We start from the raw sequence: 15,635 nt of genomic DNA, 5'->3' as shown, positions 1-15,635 counted from the left end.
TATTAGGTAGTTTACATAAATCGTTTCATAGCTTCTCGTAGATGTAGGATTATCGGGGAGTTATTCAAGTCACTTGATGATAGGGATATACCATAATGAAGTCTTGGGAAGGCCATTTTCCTTGTGATATTCTTTACCACATGGTTGGTATGTTTCATCTGACCATCTATATTCTTCCAAACTATTGAATATATTAAAAAGTGACAACACTTCATTTATGTGAATTAAAATTTCAATTTTTATATTGTAGTGTCTTCTATAGCGTTTGGATGGTAATTTAGATGTCTATACTTCCGTTGACAACATGGCGAGTTTGGTATATATGACCTAGTTCTAGGACTTATGTTGTCAAGTCTCAACTTTATTTTGGTCTACGAAACTGAATATCGATATATTATATATTAGTTAATTTTTAAATTACATCTGTATTTTCACTTCATTATTAATCTAGATTAATGGTTCAGAAGTTTGGAGACGTTTTATATGTTATGTATTCGAACACCCAAGTTTTATTTATATACTAAACACTTAGGCTCAAGTTTGCCCAGACTTCACAAAAGTTCTGGCTCCGCCACTGATTGTATTGATGATGATGTATCGAGTACAGGCTTGATCTACCTCAAGATCGTATGTCGAGTTCTAACCCTAAGGTGAGTAATTGCGATTGTCCCACTACGGGCTAAACCTTCCGGTTTACATAGGCATCGAGTGTATCTAGGGTTACATATGGTTAGTTGCCAATTAGGGAAACACATGCTGATAGCTGAAGCAATCCTTGTGGTACATGTCAAGTCTTCGGCAGAGTCCATCTTAATCACGCCAAGGTTTGAGGCTTCTGGAGTCCTTACTTATGAGATCGGTGGGCCATAAGCTTGGCCCATGGACTGTGGGCCAACTAGGTTGCTACCCCTGGTCAAGGACACCGTCAGTAGGGTAAGTGGATTACTGAACAAATACTACAAGAAAATAGATGATTTCTCTCATTCCAAATGGTTCATAAGGCATAAATAGGATGGCACCTATTTTTCTTAGAAAAACTTATAGTCTCCCCACTGGTGACACTAATATAGATTAATAAATACTAGATAGAACTTGGAAATCCGTTGGTGCTGCCGGGAGCACGCGGTCCTGCGTGCGCTAATATTTATTGAAATGTCGAAAAAATCCAACAAAAATTCTATGTGTTCTTTGTTATATCCAAAAGCTACATACAAATTTGTAGGCCAAAAGATTAAACATTTTGGTCTATGCAAAATAAACAAAATAAACACCAAATGTTACCCCAAAATGTCACCCTAAATTTATTTATTACACCGGCGGAACACCGCTGCTCCGTTTCACATTAAAATTTTCAAGGATGCTTGTGACACTAAGACGAATATCTACAAAAAAAATCAGACTTTTTTTAAAACATTTACTATATTTTTTTACTATTCATGCGAGAGCGCGCGCTCCCGGGAGTCAAAACGCCATTCTCAAACAGAACTAGATAAAACAGATACTCACCATGCCTATGGCCCACCTACTCACATACTACTCTCCACGCCATTATATATATATATACACAAATGTAGTGCTGCTAGAGTGTGTGGGTGTCGAATTCGTCTACATACACAGAAATATACGGAAATGGCAGCCACAACCCACAACATGCTGAACAGATCGAGCTCGCAAGTAATTAAGCACTCTATTTCGACCCTATATGTGTTATAGCTAGGAGTATCATTGTTTCTATATCGGAAATCAGAAGAAGAAAGGGGCCAAGAAATATTTTTTGAATTTCTCCCCACATTTTCATGGAAGAAAACCATGTGTATCGAATACAGTGTTACTCAAAACCAATGTTTCATTTTCAGCTACATTGATATACATTTACAATGCTAGTGCGCTGCACAACATCAGACACAAACACAACTGTCCGAATCAGACTCGGATTCAGATGTCTAATTCGACCATCAGACATTTCCGTGTAGCCGAAGACAATCTGACATGGATATGTGTGTTAAATTAATCGTAGTCCTAGAGGATTGGGCATGACTGAAAGGTTGACATGGCAGTTATCAATCGGAGAAGGATACAAGTGTAACCAGGGGCGAAGCTACGTATAGCTACCCGGTGTCACTGGCACCGGCTGCAATTTGCATGCACTTATTAGCTTAGTGTGTAGGCCATTCAATTGTTTGATATGTAGGCATGTGTTCTTCTATATGGACACCGGGTAATTTTAAGTCTGGATCCGCCCCTGAGTGTAACAACCGGACTTATATTTATTTGATCATCCGACTTAATATTTTTGAAGGAAGAACCTACCTCATGAAACATATATTGGTTATATATAAATTTACCCCTTATAGGTTTCTATACCTACCTATACTAATTAGGCACTTCTAAGAAATTACCATATTAATTAGAAAATAGGAGCTGTTTATCTGGTGGGACCGAATTATTACGGTGTAGATTAACCCACAGAATCATTTTTTTCCAAAGAAATCGAAGATAAAATAGCAATAGATCAAGGGGTTGTGTTTGCGTACGTTCAGATTCAATGCAACTAACGCATGTTGTAGGCCCAACACATCACGTACCCTCCATGCCTCCTAAACAAATCACGGTTGATTGTAAAAAAAATTGCTTGAAGGCCCGCAATTGTTTTAATCCACCGTTTCTTCACCTCTAATCAAGGCAATCTCTATCTCTTCAGAAGAAAAAAGGATCTCTATCTCTTCCGAAGAAAAACCAATCTCTATCTATTCTTCTACTCCAAGGTCTCTTCCTGTTTAGTACTCCACGACTTCTTCTTCTCCATGATCTCTCTCTCTCTCTCTCTCTCTCTCTCTCTCTCTCTCTCTCTCTCGCCAATGAAAAACAAATTCATGGGGGCATGGATTCGGTGTGCTCATCCATACAAAGCAGATCTCCTAAAAAATTATATCCAGGAGTCCTACGACATAAGGATTCTGTCCTCGATAGAACTATGTCGCAACTGCAAGCTGGAGAAGCCGTCTGTGTCTGTTCATATCATCTATCCGTGGGTTGATTTCCTCCTCAACAGTAGCAGGCGGCCACCAATCTCCTCTCTTTCGAATCAGGTTCGTGCGTTGCTCAACCACTATATTTACTACAGAATCCCTTGGTCCACTACGATTGATTTGTGCAAGAAATTTCCAACGCCTGGTCTTATTTCATCAAGTACGTACTAAGCAGTCTATAAACCTACAAATTAAGTAATTATAAAATATCAATGTGCTGCTTATAATCTGCACGCGTGTGTACCCTATAGGTGCAGATGCCAAAAGTAATGAACCGACTTTCCAAAAATCTAGGCTGCTCTTACTGGAAAAACATAATCTAATTTGAGTTGAGTGCAACTCCTCTAGGGCGCCCGGGTTGGAATGGTAGGTGTTGTGAAGTGTTGCAGGGAGGAGAAAGTGTTGCACCGCGTTGTATCCTTTATGCCTTCCCTTGCAAATGACATCCGAGGAGCTCATGGCAAAAAAAAAACCAAAATAGTGTATGTATGTGCGCCGCTTCAGGTGGTTTTCAAACCCTCGGATGTCATTTCAGCACGAAAATTTGCATGCACGTTGCCAACCTGAGAATCTTCGACGAATTTTTTTCCAGATTTTTTTGATTTTTTGAATTTACTATTCATCAAGGAGTACATTTAGTTTTGTTTTTTTTGCCGCGAGCTCCTCGAACGTCCAAACATGACAAAAATTGGCACGCACCTTGTGCACCTGATTTTCTCTGGCGTATTTTTTTTTCAGATTTTTCAGATTTTTTGCTATTTTTTATTTTATTGTTCATCTGTGCATTGTTCATCCCGTGGTCAAAACCGGGTTAACTTGGCGGCGAAACCCCGCAGGGACCAAAAGCGGCTGGTTTCGAGAGTTCGTGATGCAATCTGTCCGGTTTTAGAGTTGAGGGACTAAAAGTGAGCAAACCGAAGAACCGAGGGACGAAAAGTGGACTTTTCTCAAAGACTTATCTGAGTGATTAGAATTAGACTATGTGCCACGCCGAGGTTATACTTGGAGTTAATGTTGATCCGCACCAAGGATGTATACATTCATATTTTGTTCATTTTTTTATCTGTGTTGTCTATAGTTTTCATATGCAACTGTTTTTTAACTGTAGACTTGAGCGAGTTTGATCTGGACCCAATGGATTGGTTAGTCTCTCTTATGAGAAGGAGAGAATTCCTTATTTGGCCCTCTCTTAAAATTTGGTTCCCTTTTTGGCCCTAAAAAGAAAAATCTTTCTTTTTTGACACTCAAACTTCATTTTGTTCCCTTTGTGACATTTCCGTTAGTTTTGACAACTAACACCGTTAAATACGACATGAAAAGTCCATTTTACCCTTGATGTATTTTGTGACCAAAATTGTGAACTAGAAGTCAAAAGCAATGGCAATATGAACTGGAATATATTACCGAATGAAACAAAATCTACTATTTAGCATATCTGCATAACAATTTTTAATTCAAATAACATCTTCAATTTTAATTGAAAAATTGGACAGAGCCTCCCTTGTATTTTGATGCCATATCCTCTGTACAGTTCACATATGCACAAATTATCACATATTTGGTACAGCTTCACATATATGCGAACAAAAGAATCACACATACTTGGCCCAGGTTTACATATATGCAAACAGTCAACATATTTGGTCCTCCACACACATAAAGGTGACGTACAATAGTCCAGGTCCACAACAGGTTACATATAGTACGTAGAAGAGCCCAGGTCACATAAACAGCTCAAAAGTTTCCAAAATGAAACATGATATGGTAAGTAAGAGAGAAAGTAATCACATCAGAATCACAAACTAAGTCTTCTTTTGCTTCGTCTGTTCATTGATGGGCTAGCTGGGTTTTTTTTTTGCTACGTGTGCTCATTGCAGGGCTGTCAAGTGGCACAATAGGAAGGTGCGGAGTAATTTCAACAACCTCTTTGCTTTTTCTTCTGGCATGTACCTTCACAGCAACTTCCAAATAACGAGGCGTGTACTGCTTTTGTGATTGATTCAAAGAGTCCTTATAATTTGTTAAGTCAGAATCAATAACCATATCATAACAAAAGCATTTGACATCCTTCCTAGCTTTTTTGGGGTTGCCAAGCAATTTGATTTTCAGTAAATAAGTTGAGTTTGGATCCACCCTGTGAAAGCAAAAGATCAATCTCTAAGTACACTAATGCATCTTCAGTCCATCTCTAAGTACACTTTTTTTATATGAACAATGATGAAGCAAATACTCAAATCTAGAGAAGAGAGGCATTTACCCTTCTAGCCATGCCGGAGTACTTGCATCTGTGGCCGTCGCTGTGACGCCCGGATAATTAGGCTACAGTAATCACACGTTAATGATGCCACGTCACCATGGTTACTATTGTTAATCTCGCGTTAGTTCAGAACCGATCCAAATTCAAATTTGAAACAAAGGCAAAACATCAAAAGTTTTCAAACGTTAACACTAAAATGTTCAAAATGCGACAAATAAATCCTAAGTCATAATGGTGGAGGAACAACATTTTTGTAGAAGGATTAAATGCACTAAAATGGTTCAAACAGTAGCAAAAACAACTATTTAAACGCCTTTGGTATTTTATAAAATACTAAACTATTTTATATCGGGCCATAACTTTTTACAGTAGTGGATTGTTCTGAAACGTTATTTTAGGGGTTGTAGTCATATTTTACTAAACTAAAATTAATATGTAACTAAAATAAAACAGAAAAGAAAAATAATGAAAAGTAAAACTAAAAAAAAAAGACCAAACCCTCCCTCGGGGCCAACCGGCCTAGCTGGCCACTGGGCTAGCTAGGCCGGCCCACCTACTGGCCTACTTAGGCCACGCTGCTGCCAGCCAAACCCTAACCAACCACCCGCACCCCACTCGCTCTCTCCCCCTCCCCCCCGATCCAGTTCTGGATCGGGATCGGGCCAACGACCGCGCCCCGACGTCGGCTTCCCACCCCGTCGCCGCACTCCAACCGCCCCTGGCGCCGCCACCCGCCGGCGGCAAACCCCTCTCCTTCGCCGCACGCCACCGGTCGAGGCCACCTCGCCGCCGCCCGTCATCGTCCCCCTCCCCATCGTCGCCGCCTCGCCTCCTTGTCCACTCCCCGAGCGCCGTCATCGGGCGCCGCCCCGACGTCGAGCTCCTCCGTCCTCGACCTCCTCCTCGCCGGATCTGCGACGCCGACCCGTCGCCCGACCCCGACTCCTCCCCGCGCCCGCCTCGCTCAACTACAGGGCTTTGTGAGCCCCCTCCCCTTCTCCTCTCTGCCTTCCTCACCCGCCTGCTAGTTCGTCGTGGCGCCGCCGTGCTCGCCCGTGCTCGCGGACACTGCCGCCCCGCTCGTGCCCCGCCACGTCCGTCGCCGTCCGGGCGTGTGCCAAGCCCCGCCCGGCTCGCCCCGCTCACCTGCCGCCGCTCTCCCTCCGCTGTGCAGCCCTGCTGCTGCTGCTGCTCCGCAACGGGCGCCGCTCACCGTGTGTCCGCGCTGTTCGGGTCCCGCATCACCGTGCTGCCCCACACTGGCCCGGTCGCACCACCCCCCTCCAGCCTGCGCCGCCCATCCCCTGTGCTGCCCCGCCGTGGCCTCGCCGGTGCCATCTCCGGCGCCCGGCGCCCCTCCGTGCCCACTGGCCCTCGTCCGGGTCGGGCACCTCCAGCGCCCCCTCGTCCGCACCCGCACGCCTGCGCGCCCGCTAACCCGCATGGACCCCGTGGGCCTATGACCCATGGGCACTGCCCCGAACGTTTTTTATAAAAAAAATAATAAGAAAAAGAAAATAAATAAATAAAATTAATTATTAATCAATTAATTAATTAAGTTAATTAATCCTATTTAATTAATCTAATTAACTAGTTAGATTAATTAAACGGTAATTAGTTTAGCTAAATCCTAGTTAACCTAAAACAGAGTATGATAGGTGGGTCCCACTGGACCCACATGTCAGTTTGACTTAGTCAACCCCTGTTGACTGCGGATGTCAACATGACATCATGCTGATGTCATTAATCCTGTTTCGAATTAAATTAAATAATTAATTGAATTCTTGAAATTAGTAAAATCTTTAGATAATCATATCTTTTAATCCGTAACTCGGATTAAATTATTTTCAACATGAAAGTTGCTCAGAACGACGAGACGAACCCGGATACGCAGGCCGTTCGTCCGCCACGTATCCCTAGCATACAGAACTCGCAACTTTCCCCCTCCGATTCATCTGTCCGAAAACGCAAAACATCGGGAATACCTTCCCGGATGTTTTCCCCCTTCACCGGTACCACCTCGTACCGCGTTAGGGCACGCCTAGCACCACGCTTTGTCATGTCATGCATCGTCATGCATTTGTTTGCATTGTATTTATTGTTTCTTCCCCCTCTTCTCTCGCTAGACACCGAGACCGACGCCGCTGCTACCCAGTTCGACAACGGTGTTGACGACCACTCTCTCTTGCCAGAGCAACCAGGCAAGCGCCCCCTTTGATCACCAGATATCGCCTACTCTTCTCTATACTGCTTGCATTAGAGTAGTGTAGCATGTTACTGCTTTCCGTTATTTCTATCCTGATGCATAGCCTGTCCTTGCTACTACTGTTGTTACCATTACCTGCTATCCTACTGCTTAGTATAGGATGCTAGTGTTCCATCAGTGGCCCTACACTCTTGTCCGTCTGCGATGCTATACTACTGGGCCGTGATCACTTCGGGAGGTGATCACGGGAAAATACTATATACTTTACACAGTTACATTACCTGTGGTACTGTTCGGAGTTGGGGGCTGAAGGGGCAGGTGGCTCCATCCCGGTAGAGGTGGGCCTGTGTTCCCAATGGCCCCCGACTGTTACTTTGTGGCGGAGCGACAGGGCAAGTTGAGACCACCTAGGAGAGAGGTGGGCCTGGCCCTGGTCGGTGTTCGCGGATACTTAACACGTTTAACGAGATCTTGGTATTTGATCTAAGTCTGGCCACTGGCCTATACGCACTAACCATCTACGCGGGGACAGTTATGGGCACTCGACGTCGTGGTATCAGCCGAAGCCTTCGTGACGTCAGCGATTGAGTGGCGCGCGCCGGATTGGACCGTAAGCCTGCTCTTGTATTAAGGGGGCTAGTTCTGCTTCCGGCCGCGTACGCAACGTGCAGGTGTGCAATGGGCGATGGGCCTAGACCCCTACGCCATAGGATTTAGACCGGACTGCTGACCTCTCTGTTGTGCCTAGGTAGGGCTGCGACATGTTGATCTTCCGAGGCCGGGCATGACCCAGGAAAGTGTGTCCGGCCAAATGGGATCAAGCGTGTTGGGTTATGTGGTGCACCTCTGCAGGGAAGTTAATCTATTCGAATAGCCGTGATCTTCGGTAACAGGACGACTTGGAGTTGTACCTTGACCTTATGACAACTAGAACCGGATACTTAATAAAAACACACCCTTCCAAGTGCCAGATACAACCGGTGATCGCTCTCTCACAGGGCGACGAGGGGAGGATCATCGGTTAGGATTATGCTATGTGATGATACTTGGAGGACTTCAGTCTACTCTGTTCTACATGCTGCAAGACGGAGGCTGCCAGAAGCGTAGTCTTCGAAAGGACTAGCTATCCCCCCTTATCCTGGCTTTCTGTAGTTCAGTCCACATATAATAGCCTTATTCCAGTTGATACCAATGCATACATATGTAGTATAGCTCCTTGGATGAGTACTCACGGTTGCTTTCTCCCTCTTTTCCCCCTATCCCTTCTACCTGGTTGTCGCAACTAGATGTTGGAGCCCAGGAGCCAGACGCCACCTTCGACGACGACTCCTACTACACCGGAGGTGCCTACTACTACGTGCTGCCGCTGACGACGACCAGGAGTAGTTTAGGAGGATCCCAGGTAGGAGGCCTGCGCCTCTTTCGATCTGTATCCCAGTTTGTTCTAGCCTTCTTAAGGCAAACTTGTTTAACTTATGTCTGTACTCAGGTATTGTTGCTTCCGCTGACTCGTCTATGATCGAGCTCTTGTATTCGAGCCCTCGAGGCCCCTAGCTTGTAATATGATGCTTGTATGACTTATTTTATTTGTAGAGTTGTGTTGTGATATCTTCCTGTGAGTTCCTGATCTTGATCGTACACGTTTGCGTGTATGATTAGTGTACGATTGAATCGGGGGCGTCACAAGTTGGTATCAGAGCCGACTGCCTGTAGGAATCCCCATTCCCAACTCCTTGGCCGAAGTCGAGTCTAGTCATTGAAAAACTTTTACTAACATGGCCGTGTGGCTTACGGGCCCACGTCGCCATTGGGTGGTATTAGGATCTTTTACTGCTTGTCTATACTCTGGAACTCTGATCTCTCTTCTATTCGGGTTAAATGAATTTTGCTAAATCTAACATTAGGATCTCATTATCACTTTCACCCGGAGAGCCCCTTCAGGCCAGATGATCGCCAGTTGCACCAGAAGATTCTGAAGACACTTCTCTGATGCTTTCCGAGACCCTTGTGCCCTTCGTCGTTGCAATTCCATACCACCGATAATCCCTATAGAAAGCTACATACACTTGTTATCCATAACTTCATTCCCAGTTGATCTTGTTATTATAAGATACCTCGGAAATTCTCTCTATTGTTCCGAGAATATTCTGTATCTACTGCCTTGCAATTCATTATCGACATATACACCCCTACGGATAATTTCTCACACTTACCGAGTATCCGCCCATCCCTAGTTGTTCATGTGTTTCACTAAGTTCTTCAAAATAATATTCGATCTTCCGAAAATCCTTAGCAGCTTATTGCTTTTGAAATTCTTGCTTACAAGCATTACGATTAATCCCATAAGTCTAGTAATCTTGTTGGCATCCATTGTCATTATAATTTTGAGTCCATTGATTCAATTGTGATTGCTTGCAATCCTCAGAAGAATCTTAGAATTCTTTCTTCCAGCTCAGACGCCATTTTAAACATGAGCTGGATCTCAACCAATCAAATTGTCATCGATTGTACCCCTAGGGCTATTCATCTTATCCATCCCTAATCAGAGGATTGCTTCTGACCCCTTGTCTTGGAATTAATAATTCCTTTGCATTTGAGCTTGAGTTAGTCAGTTATTTCTATAATCTGATTTCCTCGCATTCCTTCTTCCTTTGGTTTGAGTACCGATGCTCACATCATATCCCTTATGGACCACCAGACCCTTTGTCGGATTTTATCTGACAACGTCGTTCATATTCAATAAGCTTGTGAGCCTTTCTTTAGATACATAATGCCTTTGGTAAGTTGTATCCTTTGCTTTGTCAACCTTGTTCTACTTTCGAGCTTGTATTATTTACTCCTGAAGTTTATGGTATATGTTTCTACGATGCCCTGATGGGTTGAACCTATGCCTTCCTTAATCTGTGTGAACCCGAAATTTCACGGGTCATACTTATCTGGTATTGCACCAGGTAAAACTTTCAACAACCAATGTCATTTTCGAAAAGCGAGAGGTGAATGGAAGGTTATACATTGAAGAAGTGGGAGTCGACCTTGAACTTGGGTTCATGCCCATGGACACGATGTAGATCCTATCATGGAAACTTCATGTAATAATAACTATTTCCTTGATATAAGTTCATCTAGTATCCATGTTTGGTCCTTTGCAACCATGGTTCCGACCATGATTGTTCTCCTTTGATTCCATTTCTCAGACAAGATGAAGTACTTGTCTTCTGCAGATCATTTCACGTGTACACCGTCTACTCTGCTCTACCGTCGAGTATTACACTCTGGTATCTCAAGAATATCACCGAACTACGTAACTTCTTGTGAGTTCTTCATCAACTATCATTTCTCGCTGATTCCAATTTTCTCCAGGTTTTGAGTTGTTTGTCACTCGAAACACCGATAACTGAATCAAGTCCGCCCTACGGTTCAACTACTCTTCGTAATCCTTATTACCTGCGAGTTGTACTCACTGATGTCATTCCCAGCCGATTGGCTACATCATCATCGTCATGTTAAAGATTAAACTATGCTACATGGTCCTTATTCCCAGAGCACAACTTTCGATGATGAGCTAAGCTTACGTCGATCTTCCTTGTCTTATCGTTTCACCTCAAACAACAAGCTTGATTTTGAGTTTGTGTCGTATCTATGGTTCCAATAACCTTTGGCTTCATCATTCCTTTGACTTGATGTCATCTCTGATCAATTACATCTTCATAAAATCTCTCGACAATGGTGTCGTGATCATCAACATTCTGGGTTCTTTCGAGATATCTATCGAATTCTTGATAAGAAATACCATCCTTGCCCCTCGATGAATTGTGTTATCATCGGCTACTTTATTTGCCCTCACTCCCACACAAACTTGTTCATGTTTCATGTAGTACCTTGAGTTTCTTGCTATCAAGCATTTGTTCTTCTTTACCTTGGAGTATTACCATCTTTTATGTCAGGAATGTCGTGAGAATTTCACCACCTCTTAAAAATTCTTGATACTAGTGATACTTCTTGCCATCGTAGTTCATTCCTTGCTCCCCGTGTTATTTCTTACTCGGGAAACTGACAATTGAACTATGACGTGCGAATTCGAAACTTCTAGCCACCCTATTGCTTTGAAGTTAATGGTCGCCATTTCATTCTTAGACCATTGGTTATCGAATCACCATTCTAACACTGATCATGCTACCTATGCCTATATTTTGGGCGCACATTTCAACCAATGTTTAATTGTGTATGTTTTCCTCGAGCATACATCATTATACCATTTGATCTGACAAATGTTATCTTCTTGTTCACATAGTTGTGGAAATCCATGTTTTGTTAATCTCGATGAATTGTCGCTGATTCCATCAGCCACCTCCTCATCCTCTCGTTGGTTTACTGATGAACTCTTGGTTCGGAACTCGCTTCCATAGTTCAATTCCCGAGAATCTTACAATGTCACCTCGACAATTTGTGTTGCACCTTTCTTCTCAGGCATCCTGAGTCTAAGGTATCCTAACACCAATTAGATCTGAATCTCGGTCAGATATGATGGTTGGAACATATTTTCAAGAGTTATAACATTGGTCCCTATATGCCCTGGTAAGGTGATGTCATGCCTAGCACACCTGACCAGAGGACCTAGTGTTATAGTTTCCTTTTAACAAGGTTAAATCATTTTTCCATGAGGAAATTGAATGCCTTGTTTAATAAGTTTATCCTAATGGATCCTTTGTGTATCCAAAGTCCGATCTTTGCTTGAAGACCATGTCAATACTATCTCGAAGCATGTCTATGGTACTCCGATTTTCAACAAGAACATTTAAAGCCCAATGCTAAATGTTTCCTGCTCAATTATCCAAACACCGCTGTATGGGTAATATCATGAAATTTCTCTCCCCTACCTAAAGAGTTTTCTACATTATATCCTGACATGGATATCATGCTCTGTTTGTCCTTGGGAAGGTTATACTCCTGATATATGTGTTTAAACACATTTTCCATTCCATTGTTCTGTTTAATCTGATAATCACATTTTTCTTTCCATTGTTTTGTTTAACCTTCATGAGGTTTATATGATCTAAGCAGTAATAAGTCACTGCTTTTGTAAGCACCTTGGTGTACAACTTTGTTAGTAAGAACCTGTTACTATTGTTGATGACATTCCGGTAACCACCGATGGACGAGAACTTTGCTTACTGGTTCGCCTCGTTCAACGAGCAGGAAAATGGTTCTCTTCGTCCCTCCCCCTTGGTACCTATCTTGTTGCCGACATGACCGACAGGCTATCCTCTGACTTGACTTGCTTATATGATCGTGCAAGATTTCATCACCCTTTCTACCTTCAACCCACATGTTGGGCTCATAACCCACAACTCCACAGGATCGAAACCTGACTCTTCTGTACAACCCCTCTTCGCAAGGTTGTTCCTCGCGCGTGGCCTCATATGTAATTCATGGGTCATCTTCTTAGAAATCTACTTTTGTATCAGACGCAATACTTATTCGCGTTGCTCTGGACCCCTTTCCCACTTTGTTCACGCATCAAACGATTGCCTACCCGCTTAAACTTCTCATGGTAACTTCTTACTTTGCTCTCGATTTTTTTAAAATTTCAGTTCAAGAGTTACTTTCCGCCACCTTCCCCGATGTTAGCTACCGGATAAACAACCGTGGAGAGTTCCGTTCTTTCGAGTTACCCCTTATCATTTTACGTAAGTACGATGAAGTTCCTGAAGAAAGGATGACGACTTCATCATGATGAGCTGGAGCAGAGAAATAAAGACATCAACGAAAGGGATCAACTTCTTCGAGAAGAGCAACCAAGACCGAGAAGATCCATTAGAATTTCGCAACCACAACTTCCCCCCTTACACCACCTCTTAAATCTCGGGACGAGATTTCTTGTAGTGGAGGAGAATTGTGACGCCCGGATAATTAGGCTACAGTAATCACACGTTAATGATGCCACGTCACCATGGTTACTATTGTTAATCTCGCATTAGTTCAGAACCGATCCAAATTCAAATTTGACACAAAGGCAAAACATCAAAAGTTTTCAAACGTTAACACTAAAATGTTCAAAATGCGACAAATAAATCCGAAGTCATAATGGTGGAGGAACCACATTTTTGTAGAAGGATTAAATGCACTAAAATGGTTCGAACAGTAGCAAAAACAACTATTTAAACGCCTTTGGTATTTTATAAAATACTAAACTATTTTATATCGGGCCATACCTTTTTACAGTAGTGGATTGTTCTCAAACGTTATTTTAGGGGTTGTAGTCATATTTTACTAAACTAAAATTAATATGTAACTAAAATAAAACAGAAAAGAAAAATAACGAAAAGTAAAACTAAAAAAAAAGACCAAACCCTCCCCCGGGGCCAACCGGCCCAGCTGGCCACTGGGCTAGCCAGGCCGGCCCACCTACTGGCCTACTTAGGCCACGCTGCTCCCAGCCAAACCCTAACCAACCACCCGCACCCCACTCGCTCTCTCCCCCTCCCCCCCCGATCCAGTTCTGGATCGGGATCGGGCCGACGACCGCGCCCCGACGCCGGCTTCCCACCCCGTCACCGCACTCCAACCGCCCCTGGCACCGCCACCCGCCGGCGGCGAACCCCTCTCCTTCGCCGCATGCCACCGGTCGAGGCCACCTCCCTGAGCGCCGTCATCGGGCGCCGCCCCGACGTCGAGCTCCTCTGTCCTCGACCTTCTCCTCGCCGGATCTGCGACGGCGACCCATCGCCCGACCCCGACTCCTCCCCGCGCCCGCCTCGCTCAACTACAGGGCTTTGTGAGCCCCCTCCCCTTCTCCTCTCTGCCTTCCTCACCCGCCTGCTAGTTCGTCGTGGCGCCGTCGTGCTCGCCCATGCTCGCGGACACTGCCGCCCCGCTCGTGCCCCGCCACGTCCCTCGCCGTCCGGGCATGTGCCAAGCCCCGCCCGGCTCGCCCCGCTCACCTGCCGCCGCTCTCCCTCCGCTGTGCAGCCCTGCTGCTGCTGCTGCTGCTCCGCAGCGGGCGTCGCTCACCGCGCGTCCGCGCTGTTCGGGTCCCGCATCGCCGTGCTGCCCCGCACTGGCCCGGTCGCACCACCCCCCAGCCTGCGCCGCCCAGCCCCGGTGCTGCCCCGCCGTGGCCTCGCTGGTGCCATCTCCAGCGCCCGGCGCCCCTCCGTGCCCGCTGGCCCTCGTCCGGGTCGGGCACCTCCAGCGCCCCCTCGTCCGCACCCGCACGCTTGCGTGCCCGCTAACCCGCATGGACCCCGTGGGCCTATGACACATGGGCCCTGCCCAGAACGTTTTTTATAAAAAAATAATAAGAAGAAAATAAATAAATAAAATTAATTATTAATTAATTAAGTTAATTAATCATGTTTAATTAATCTAATTAACTAGGTAGATTAATTAAACGGTAATTAGTTTAGCTAAATCCTAGTTAACCTAAAATAGAGTATGATAGGTGGGTCCCACTGGACCCACATGTCAGTTTGACTTAGTCAACCCCTATTGACTGCTGATGTCAACATGACATCATGCTGATGTCATTAATCCTGTTTCAAATTAAATTAAATTATTAATTGAATTCTAGAAATTAGTAAAATCTTTAGATGATCATATCTTTTAATCCGTAACTCGGATTAAATTATTTTCAACATGAAAGTTGCTCAGAACGATGAGACGAACCCGGGTACGCAGGCCGTTCGTCCGCCACGTATCCCTAGCATACCGAACTCGCAACTTTCCCCCTCCGATTCATCTGTCCGAAAACGCAAAACACCGGGAATACCTTCCCGGATGTTTCCCCCTTCACCGGTACCACCTCGTACCGCGTTAGGGCACGCCTAGCACCACGCTTTGTCATGTCATGCATCGTCATGCATTTGTTTGCATTGTATTCATTGTTTCTTTCCCCTCTTCTCTCGCTAGACACCGAGACCGACGCCGCTGCTACCCAGTTCGACTACGGTGTTGACGACCACTCTCTCTTGCCAGAGCAACCAGGCAAGCCCCCCTTTGATCACCAGATATAGCCTACTCTTCTCTATACTGCTTGCATTAGAGGAGTGTAGCATGTTGCTGCTTTCCGTTATTCCTATCCTGATGCATAGCATGTCCTTGCTACTACTGTTGTTACCATTACCTGCTATCCTACTGCTTAGTA

The sequence above is a fragment of the Triticum dicoccoides genome, chromosome 7A, assembly GCF_002162155.2.
Source record: "Triticum dicoccoides isolate Atlit2015 ecotype Zavitan chromosome 7A, WEW_v2.0, whole genome shotgun sequence".
Lineage (NCBI taxonomy): Eukaryota > Viridiplantae > Streptophyta > Magnoliopsida > Poales > Poaceae > Triticum > Triticum dicoccoides.
Note: the sequence above shows the minus strand (reverse complement) of the source record.